Here is a 10,568-nt window from a genome sequence, read left to right as displayed (position 1 = left end):
CTCATTGTGTTCAGATCTAATCAATTATCAGGTTTTAGAAGGGTGGTGAGAGAAGACCAGATAATCAGCTAATCTCTGCTGTTAAACACTCTGGCCCTGGGAAATTAGAAATTCTTTCCTGTATGCTGAATGGCTCCCAGCACTCTGCAGAGTGAGCAAAGAGGACACCATGGAAAGAGGAAATCCTAACACAAGCAGGAACCTCTTTGCTGGAATAAAACTAGGGAGGGAAAAGGGTCTTTTGTGAGTAAAGTGGAAATAACTACCTAATACAGAAATATCTGCTGCACTCAGTGACTCTGTGAGGGCACATCCAGATCAGAGTCACTGAGGGCTGGGCAAGAGGCTTTAGCACAGTCACATCCACCATGCAGCTCTGCGAGTTCTGCTCTTTGCCACAAGTTTCTATCTATTTGGCTTGAATTATTTTCTGCAGAGGAGCTGATAATAAAATTATTAAGTATTTTATTGTGTATAGGGGTAAATGTTTAAGAAAAACATCACAGTTACTTGACTGCAGAAGTGTATTTTCCAAGTGAAAAACCTGATTTTCAGTGAATATGTCAGGCAAAGAGCACCTTACCTTACCTGCACCAAGCATTATTTTGGAGGGTTTCTAACATTTCCTTTCCAGTTGGTTTGGGGTGTAACAGACAGATCCAACAGTGAAAAAGCTGCACCAGCTGTTGGAAAGAAAATAGTTATTTTCCTTGTGTAAGTTTTTTGGACTCATTGGTTAATTCTGTCCTTTGTTCTATTGCACAGGGAGCTTATGCAGGCTGTGATGAGACAAAATTACATCAGATATACAAACATCCTCTCAAAATTCAGAATTCGTGTCTCCCCTGGAGTCCCTTGAATGCAGCTGCTAATTATCTCATGAAATGTGTTCTGCTGCAGTTTGAAGAGCACCAAAGTGAGGCCAAAGGAGAGACTGCTCACTAAAACCATGGGTTTGCTTAAATGGTGTGAATATTTCTCCAAACCAGAAGTCCTTTTCAAGGGGAGGAAGGATGAGGTTAAAGTGGGGGAGTGAAAGAGAGCCAGAGCAAGAGCCATTCCTCAAGTGAGAGCCACAGAAGTATAGGGAAGACAAAGGAAAGCAGGGAAAAGGGAGAGACACATCTCATCCAGTGGTAGGTGAAGATTGGGAACCTCATATCAGGTTCCCTGGCAAAGGCTGCTGCCATTTAAAGCAATGCTCTGCTTTGTTCTGAGGGAGGTGAGGTGTGTTGTGCTCTGAAACCATTAACCAGCCTGTTTTTCATTTCCTTACACCAGGCAGAGAAGCTTCAGTACATTGAATACTGTAGCTTGAATTCAGTAGTTGAATACTGAAAATTTGAAAACCTGAGATCTTGGTGACAGATAAAATGTACAGTTAATAAACATATTATTCTTTCAAGGCCTAGGGGCAAATGCAGCATTACTGAAGACGGAAACAATTTGGTTGCTATCACTGGAGCTGAACACACTTATGCCAGAATGAAACATAAATGCTCATATAATCCCTTGTGACCTCTCAATTATTCCCACGCAGCCTAACAGTGATTTCACAGATCACACTGCTGGGAAATGTAATTTAAACTTTCTGTGCTAAGTGTGCTCATCCCTTTAACTTCCTTACTCAGTAGTCACCCAGGCAAGTTAATCTGTAGGATATTTTAGTTGGAGTTAAGGGTTGCAGCAGAGACACTTGAGCCCATTGTGAGCCTTTGTGTTCTTTCCAGTCCTATTTTCCCTGATGATTTCATCCCCATCCTAGTGACTGATTATCAGAGGAGTAGCCTTTGTGAGCAGGAGACAATGTATTGATTGCTAGCCATGGTGAGCTGTGTGGGAGAGGGGTATTATGTATCTACAGCTGGAGCTTGCTGAGTAAAGAATCACTAGCACAGACATTTGCTGTAGCTTTCCATAGATAAAAAGCATTTCAGGAATAAAATAGAAATTTCCCAAAGTGCAGCTAATGCAAGTTTCACTCAAACATTTACAGTTAAGTATAAATATTTTATGAGATTTAGGGAAATCTAGCAGTGTCCACTGCTGCATATAAAACTCATTCATCTACTTTTGGATTTTCCTTTTCTGTCTTAACTGTAGAAATTCAAACCTCCTCCTATTTCAACAGAAATAAGGAAGTTTGTTCTCTGAATTTTTGATATTGTTTGTTGTCTCCTGGGTAGCATCTCGATTCCTGGAACTGGCAAGATACTCACTGCTTTTTACCAGTATCAATGTTTGGTTTGGATTGTCTGCCTTAAATCTACTTCTGAAATCTTGTCAAGCCCAGCCCCTCTTGTTACACCATTCTTAATACTAGACCAGCTGCCTTGTGCTTCTCGGTATATACTCTTTTAAAAACTCATTTTTAAACTCACTCAGACAGATTATATTGTCCCCCTTTGTTGCCACATAAAATGCACAGGTGAACAGCCAAAAAAAGGTTCCATGTAGGGTGGCATGTGAAATGTACTGGCATGAAGGAACACCCTTTTCTAGCTGGGCTGGTCATATGATTGGTATTTGGCAGAGAGTCATAGCATGACTCAGTGAAATCTTTTCAACAGTGAAGCTGCTCATATAGTAAACATTCCCAAGCACTAGACTGTAGAGTTTTATTTCACTCAAGTAAAATCTCATTATATTAAATTATAACATGGAGACATTCTCTACATTAAATTAATGGATGCAGCTCTTCAAGTTCTCTCCATCTGTTCTACCTTTTAATTACAAAACCAAAAAAGTACAATTCACAATCCCATCATAAAAAAGGAAAGTAGAAGGGATTTGGATGCACAGGGACTACCAGCATCTGCTACATGCATGGTCTCACTTCAGGATAAGCTGTACTTTACTGACACCACCCCTACTTTAAAAATATGTATTAGTAGTTTCAGGTGGATACATTCAGTCACTCCCTCACCCAGAAATCTTACTGTCCAGTGCTGTGGTTCTGACATCTCACACTGAGCTACTTTTCAGATTAAGTGAAATTACCTTTGCGTCTGCAAGACACTGAACACTGCAGAATCTCCTGAGATAAGTGAAAAGCCATGTTACACATACCCTCTGTCAGTATATTTTTTTAGAGAGGCTACCCTTTTTACAAGGAATGTTTATATATACTACTTCTGGATTATATGTATAAAGCATTAACATTAAAACAGATTAACAAAATGCAAATATTTGCATTCAGTAACATTGCCCAGAAGCTTTTTCACAGACATAATAATGATTTTGTGTTTCTAATATGACTGTTCTCTTTAAGATACTTTATACTTTGAAGAGAGAGTATTTCAGTTTAGAAAATCTGATCATTTAGTCAGCAAAATGAATAGTAGGTGTAACACTTCACAGAAGAGAAAGTGGGAGTTGAAATGGCCTTGAAGATCTTTAAACAAATACAAGAGACACCCTCTCCTGATCTGCTCACCAGCCCATGGTGCCTCCTGCTATACTGGTTTCATAGTACAGAGTGAGAACAAGAGTTATTTTCTGTAACACAGAAGTGCAATAAATAGTCCCATAAAACCAGAAGAACTTGTTTTGGAAGAAGTCAGCCCTATCTCAAGGCTACTGTAATGTACACACCTTTATTGTGGAAATTCTTTCACTTGGTATATTAATTACACCTTCAGTTTCTTGGTAGATTTTGGTACATTTCCTGACTGTCTTCTGTTGGACATTGTCAAAAAATAGAGCTGTAGGAGCTATGCCAGTGGAGATTTTCTACCTACTAGAAGAAAAAATATGAGTGATTTTCTGCTGTAATAGATAAGGTTTGTTAAAGGAGTGTAACTATAATCAGGACAGAGAGGGCCATTTATGAAAAGTTACCTTGAGGGACTTATTATAGGAACAGCTCCATCACAAGAATGGTCAATTTAACTGCCCTGCTGTTGAGAATAACTTGTACTGCATCTGATGTCTGGAAGGTGATATTTCTGGAATAAATGTTCTTCTGAGGAGGTTCAGATGGATTTTTTAAAGATTATTTTTGATAGTAAATTGAATCGGAATTAAACTTGCTGGGCAGTGCCCCACAGCATGAGCCCAGAGATTCTGTGCTGGGGAGCCTCCCTTGTGAAGCTGGAAACTCCCTCTCATTCTGCACTGATTGCCTCTCACTCATTCAGTCCTGATACAGATGCATTCGCTGTTGAACTGAAAAATTATAATTGCTCAAGTTAATGACAGTTTCCTGAAACCAGTTCTCTCTAATAATACACCTGATAACATTATTTAACTATGGAGTAATTGTTCATCCAGTGAAAACAACAGTCATAACTTCATTGATCAGTTTGTAATCTGAGGAGGAAAACCACACTGGTAAAGTGTGCAAGTTAACATTATGCACGTGCTAGACATGGACACCTGGGAGTAAATCTCTGTGTGCCCCAGCAGCAGGGTTAGTCCTGGTTCCTGCCTTTGAGCACAGTGAGACTGAGCTCTGCCGGCCCTCAGTGCCCGGGAGGGACTCATGGATACTCAGCTCAAGCTGAGTGTGCACTTGGGCAGCCCAGTGCAAACCCAGCTTTTAACCTGAAATCTTTTAGGAGTGGTTGTTTTGGGCATCCAACAGGCAGGTGTGAGTAGCACCTGCATGACCACCCTGCAGTTCAATATGGGGTGATGGGGCTAACAGGGAATGTTCCTTTGCCAGTGAAAGAGCTCAGCAGTGGTAACTGATGCCACAATACATCACCAAGGACGCCAGGAGCTCCCTCAGTAAGTTCCCAGTGCCAGCTGAAATGCCAGGAATTTTGGCACTACCATTTACCAGTGAGATTAATGTGTCACTCTTCATGGCCATTTCTCATTCTTTTGCCAAACCTGAGATTTTCATTAGTCAAATTTATAACAGTGTATTTTTTATTTTCTATTATATTTATCTTATGCAGAACTCCAGGGAGAAAAAACAGTTTAAAATTATATTTTCAGAGGTATTGGATCATTTGGCTGATCCAATTCAATGAAGCTGAAAAGGGGGAAGAAAGGAAGTTATGGACAGGAAAAGGGATAGAGGAGAAGAACAGTAATCAGGAAGAATAAATGCTAGCTTTGATGTGAAAAGGATGTTGATCAAGGAGAGATATCACAGGATGCAATGAAATAGAAGATGAAAAATAAAATTTATTGTTCAAATAGAATCAATCAGGTTTTGTTGTTACTGTGATCACATGGAGAGCAGGGGAGCTTGTTACAGCTGGAGGGAGGTATCTAATATTCACAGGATTGATCACCACCTCTTCCCAACATTTTTCATCCTTCCCAAGTCACATGTGTTTGATGGATTATGGTGAGGAAAGGTGACACAGCTCATGGCTGGAGGGATAAATGGTCTTAGCTACTAAAAATGGAGACAGTACTTTCTAAATGAACACAATGCTAATGTTACTAATGAGAAAGCTCAGGTTCATCAAGTTTAGGAAGCTCAGGTTTATCAAGTGCAGTTATATCCACCTGGAGTTATTCTCTTTCTAAGTAATTAACCATTTTGCATATATTTACTATTATTGTATATTTACTATTATTACACTCACAAATATTTGGACTGTCATTGAGTTGGAATTACCAGCAGTTTCTGCTTAGGCAATTTACCAAAGGATGCTTGTGACTGACAACACAGGACTCTGTCATTCCAAAGCACAGGCAGTCTACAAATTTTTATATTAATTAATATCTTTGTTTTGATTAATATTAAAATGGCCCATCAAAAAAAGAAGAGACAGTTCTATCCAGATTCTGGATAACTCAGCTACAGTATTGCCAATAATTTCAGGTTGCTACAGCATGTTCTTCCACTCCACACTTAAAATAAACTTTTTGGTGAGAACACTGTTATGTAAGGCTGCAAACGACATTTGGAACAATAAGAATTATCCAACTTGCCACCTATTTTTAATACCTAAGATGGATGGCACTGAAATTCTGAATGAGAATATTCAAAGAGCAAAGTACAGCAGTGAACCCACCTATTACAATTAGATCTGATTCAGTATTAGGTTAAAAATAAGGTCAGGTTCTTATTTGTAACTAGCTATTGCTAATAACCCAACTGTTAACCACCGTGAAACAAAATCAGGATCTAAGTGTGCCTGTGCAGTGAACTTCTCCTTTGTCCTTTAGCACATACACAAAGAGATTTCACAAGAAAATTTCCTTCCCCAGGCTCTCTCTTTGGAGGAAGCATTTAATCAGCAGCCAGCACTGCTTGGAACTGGGCTTGAGAGCTGATGCTGAGCTGGAGGCCAAGGCAGCAGTTCAGCCAGGCCATTCTCAGCAGGTTGTGTGGACCTGTTTTGTCACACAAGACACTTGTGACATCTCCAAACCAACATGGATATCATATGAACATGCACTAGCAGTCATGGGTACTCCCCAGCTGAGTTTATGCTCCTTCACTACAAGGCAGAGGCAGTGCTATGAAAGGAACACACAGTCACTGGGCAGGAAAGTGAGGGAGCAATAACTCAAGTTTTCTTACTGCAATTCTTTTGTGCAGCCTTTCTGTAGCTTAACTGCTTGGCCCAGCTCAAGGTCATTATGACAGTAACTGTAATGTAATATTAACTGATGAGTAAATATCAGGGAAAAAAAGCAAAAAGAAGCAACAGCTATAATATACAGAGAATCTCCTTCATTCACCCCAATAAGCAGGTACAGAATGGCTCCAACAGTCAGATGTTGCCTGGCTGAAGTGCAGCAACCTCCAGGACCAGACACGAGGTGCAGAATAAAGGTAAGAATGGTCAAAGTGCACAGTGAACTACTTTGCAAGGGCACAGTCAAAGAGTAGAAATGTTATGATAATCCTAAACAAAATGTCACTGGAATTTATAGACATTTAATAGGATAGCAGCCTCATTCTAAGGATAACTATCCTCATTATGGCCCTGAAGCCTCCCCAGCTACATTAGCCAGCTGCCTTCTTTTGGATTAATTACTACATTTTGGCATAATTCTGTGGACGAAGATGAGGAGAGAAAATACATCCTGTGAGGTTATAGCCATAATTTGGATGTTGCATTGTATTTGAGATTTCACAGAAATTAGTTGTTCAGCCCCTTTTTAATATGTTGCAGCTTAAAAAACCCCACATCTTACAAGTCCTACATTTTTCATGTTCCTAAAGCCAGCCATCTGAAAGGCAGAAGCAGTGGTTTCTCCACTGGGTATTGGCATAAAAAGCAAAGATACATATCTGTCCCATATCTAACACAGGAAACATTATGTAGGAATTGTCCATACAAGGCATGTGGGATGTGCCAGGTTTGTGCCACTTACAAAAAACGCACTTGGGATCACATTATCTCCATGACAACTGCTTGTACGTATTAATAATTTGTTGTGCACTTAAACATAGCCTATGGAAAGGACTGAATAATGGGAGTTTTTCCAAAGAAAGCACTTGTAACACAAGCTGTGCTGATCAGAGCATTACACCAGCAATCAGCAAGCCTACAGCCTCGCAGCATGAGCTTAGCAGGACACTTCACAGATGCTTATGTTATCTGTTTAAAAGGAAGGAATTTAAGGATGGGCACAAGTATCTATTGAACTGGGGTCTCTACTCTCGACTGTCAGTGCTTCTGTCATGTTTGGAAAGTGAGTTGATTTCAGTATCTGTTTCCTGATCGGGCTGAAATCATGTATTTGTCCATCTGGTGATAAAGTGACAGTATTTGTCCTGGCAGAGGTGGTGTTTGTCAAGTATTCTAGAGATTAAAACTGGTAGATGATAGGTAGGAGGAACGTGGCCCTGTGCTGAGGTGCACAAGGATGTACCCACTGCCCCAGTGCTCCCACCCAGCCAGGCTGGACACAGAGTTCCTACACTCACAGGGAGAGAGCAGGACATAAAATATTTGTAAAATATTAAGCCCTCAACATTCGAGAATCAGCACTCTATTCATAGCTTTTATAAGACTCTTGACTATGAAATATCTGTAACCATAGTGATTTGAAAATGTGATTTTCATGGTTACTCTGTAATTTCTCCTTTCAGTAAGGCACTGCACTTCCTGCTTTATCTACAGCATGAAGGTGAATGATGAACTAGCAGATTTCAGTACAATGTTTTGTGGTACACAAGGTGATTAATACTGAGATTCTATCTTTTACAGAAGCCATTCCATTGAAGTGAGTGGGCCACTGTTGATAGTGGTATTACTGATGTCACTGATTTTGTCACGTACTATTTGGACTCTGAAATTAGTCAAATACACAGAAATAGTATTTGTTTGTGATGATGTAACAAATATCTGATGTAAAAGTGTTCTGTTTTTCTTTCGGTCTTTTGCAATAGTTCTACTTAAGATGACAGGCTTATCTGATTTAATGGGACTATCAAGACACAAAACATATATTTTACCCAGTAGTGGCCAGTACCTGAATATGCAAGAGACTACATGGTGTGTACTTCTGAATTTATTTGATCAGAAGTCCCTTTTCTCATGGAGGCAGTTGACTTCCACACTAATGTACCAGTGTCTATATTCTTTGCTTGCAGAAATACATGTGTTAATCAAAGTTGGCAGCCCTACATCTAAAGGTGGCAGCTCATTGTTACACTACTGTATAGCCTTTAAATTGTAAAGTAGAGTTTTATATTGTATTGCATAGCCCTTTAATTCTGCATTTAGTATTAAAAAACCATAGCAACAGACATTTTGGACATGCATTGATGGATAATTTAGAATCACTAAAATATTCAGAGAGAGTCAAGTGTGAAGAAAACAATTTACGTGCTCCTTACTCTACAATGCTAAGCTGACAATACGTTGTGTAGTTGGACGGTGTGATATAAATCTACATAAATCTGCATTTAAACACTGATGTCTCATAGTACAATGGAAATGTTGGTGTTACTGATAAGATTATTGCAGTTGCTGACACCCTGGTCCATGAGTTTCAATTAATTTCAGACTAGTACAGAATGAGTTGGCACTATAGGCTAGCCTGAATAATCTCGAGCTGCATGTGTGCAAACACAAGCGCAGTCAGCCTGACCAGTTCACCTCTCCCCAGAATGCCACACATGTGACACATTGGTCCCTGAGTCAGGTGTCAGCACAGCAGTGCGGCCTCCATACCCCTGACTCACCGGGGCAGCCTCACCCAGACAGCTCCCTAGGTACAAACCACACACATGCCTGGCATATATTCACATACTAAATACGATTTATTACTGCCATCTCACAGGTTACAGTTTAATCTTACTGTGTATCTGAAGCCCTGACAAACACCCAATTTATGCAACGCAGCACGTATCCTTTCATTATTACATTCTCCTTTGAAGGCTCAGATAAATATCTAAGAAAAGCAACTGTGATTCTCTAAACTATTGATTGTCATTCCCAAGTCAGAGAGAGGAAGGAGATCTGATTTCTGATTCACATATAGACAATTCAAAAGAGTACGAGGATAAAAACAGAGCAAATGCTTGGAATGGAGATGGAAACCAAAGCTTTCCCCTTCTCTGTGAGTGTCCAGATAATTGGATCCTGAATTTCCTCTGCAGAGTCCTGATTTCTCCTGCAGTGAGTGGCACAGCTTCAGCTTTCAGCAGCAAGCAGGGAGTGCTGAATCACTGACCCCTTCCCAAGTGGAGTTTGTCTGAAAACGAGCTGTGACTGATCCTTTTCAAACAAATGTTCCTTTCTTTACCACTACACTCCTGGGAACCAACAGTGGGGTTGGGAACCATCACAAGTGCTCTGAAGACAGCAGTGGTTGTTAATATGTGAGGTGTCCAGCCTGATCCACACTAGCTGGAAGAAACTTTAAACTTGGCTTGTTTGCCTACAAAACTGCAACTGAAATCCTGCCACATTTTACCTGGTAGGTGTGAGGAAAGCACAGCTTGTGTAGATGGTTTGCAGTGTGATCCTCAAACATGTAACTATGCCAGAAAGTCAACAGTTATTAAAGAAAATGAACTTCAGCTTGGCAAATTACACAAGAGTTGATGTTATTGTTTCATATTCTTTGCATATATTTGCTCAAGACCGTTTTGGGAAGATGTGCTACAGAATGAATTCTTGAAACCTATCACTTCTCAATGAATGGTACTTTTCCTCCTACAACTTTAAGCACAAAACTAAGGTCATCTGAAGATGGGAACCTGTGTAAGAATGGCCAAGTTATTTTGGAAGATAAACAAAACCTAAGTCAGGCAATTCAAACCAACTTGTCTAGCAGGAGAGTATGACATCAAGAAACCGAGACTGACCCATGAAAGCAAACATTCCTCACTCCTTGCTCACTATGGAATTCTTAATTTCCTTCAATAGTAGGCAAAGAATTTAACAAGTCAGACTCCGTATTAGGCAAGTGATGACCAAGACAATTAATACAAAATAACTAGGAAAAGTCATTGTGCCCTCTTGAAATTAACAAATCAATATTTTATCAACATTTTGACCCATTTAAGTGAAAAAATATTAAACTGATAATTTCATGCCTTTTGTAAGTTATTTAGGGGAAATCTTCCTCTATAATTTAAGATGCAGATTGCAATAAAATACATAATTCATTAGAAATTGGTTCTGCATATTTCCTAT

This window comes from Melospiza melodia, chromosome 14 (genome assembly GCF_035770615.1).
Source record: "Melospiza melodia melodia isolate bMelMel2 chromosome 14, bMelMel2.pri, whole genome shotgun sequence".
NCBI classification, from domain to species: Eukaryota; Metazoa; Chordata; class Aves; order Passeriformes; family Passerellidae; genus Melospiza; species Melospiza melodia.
This window is presented reverse-complemented; position numbering follows the sequence as displayed.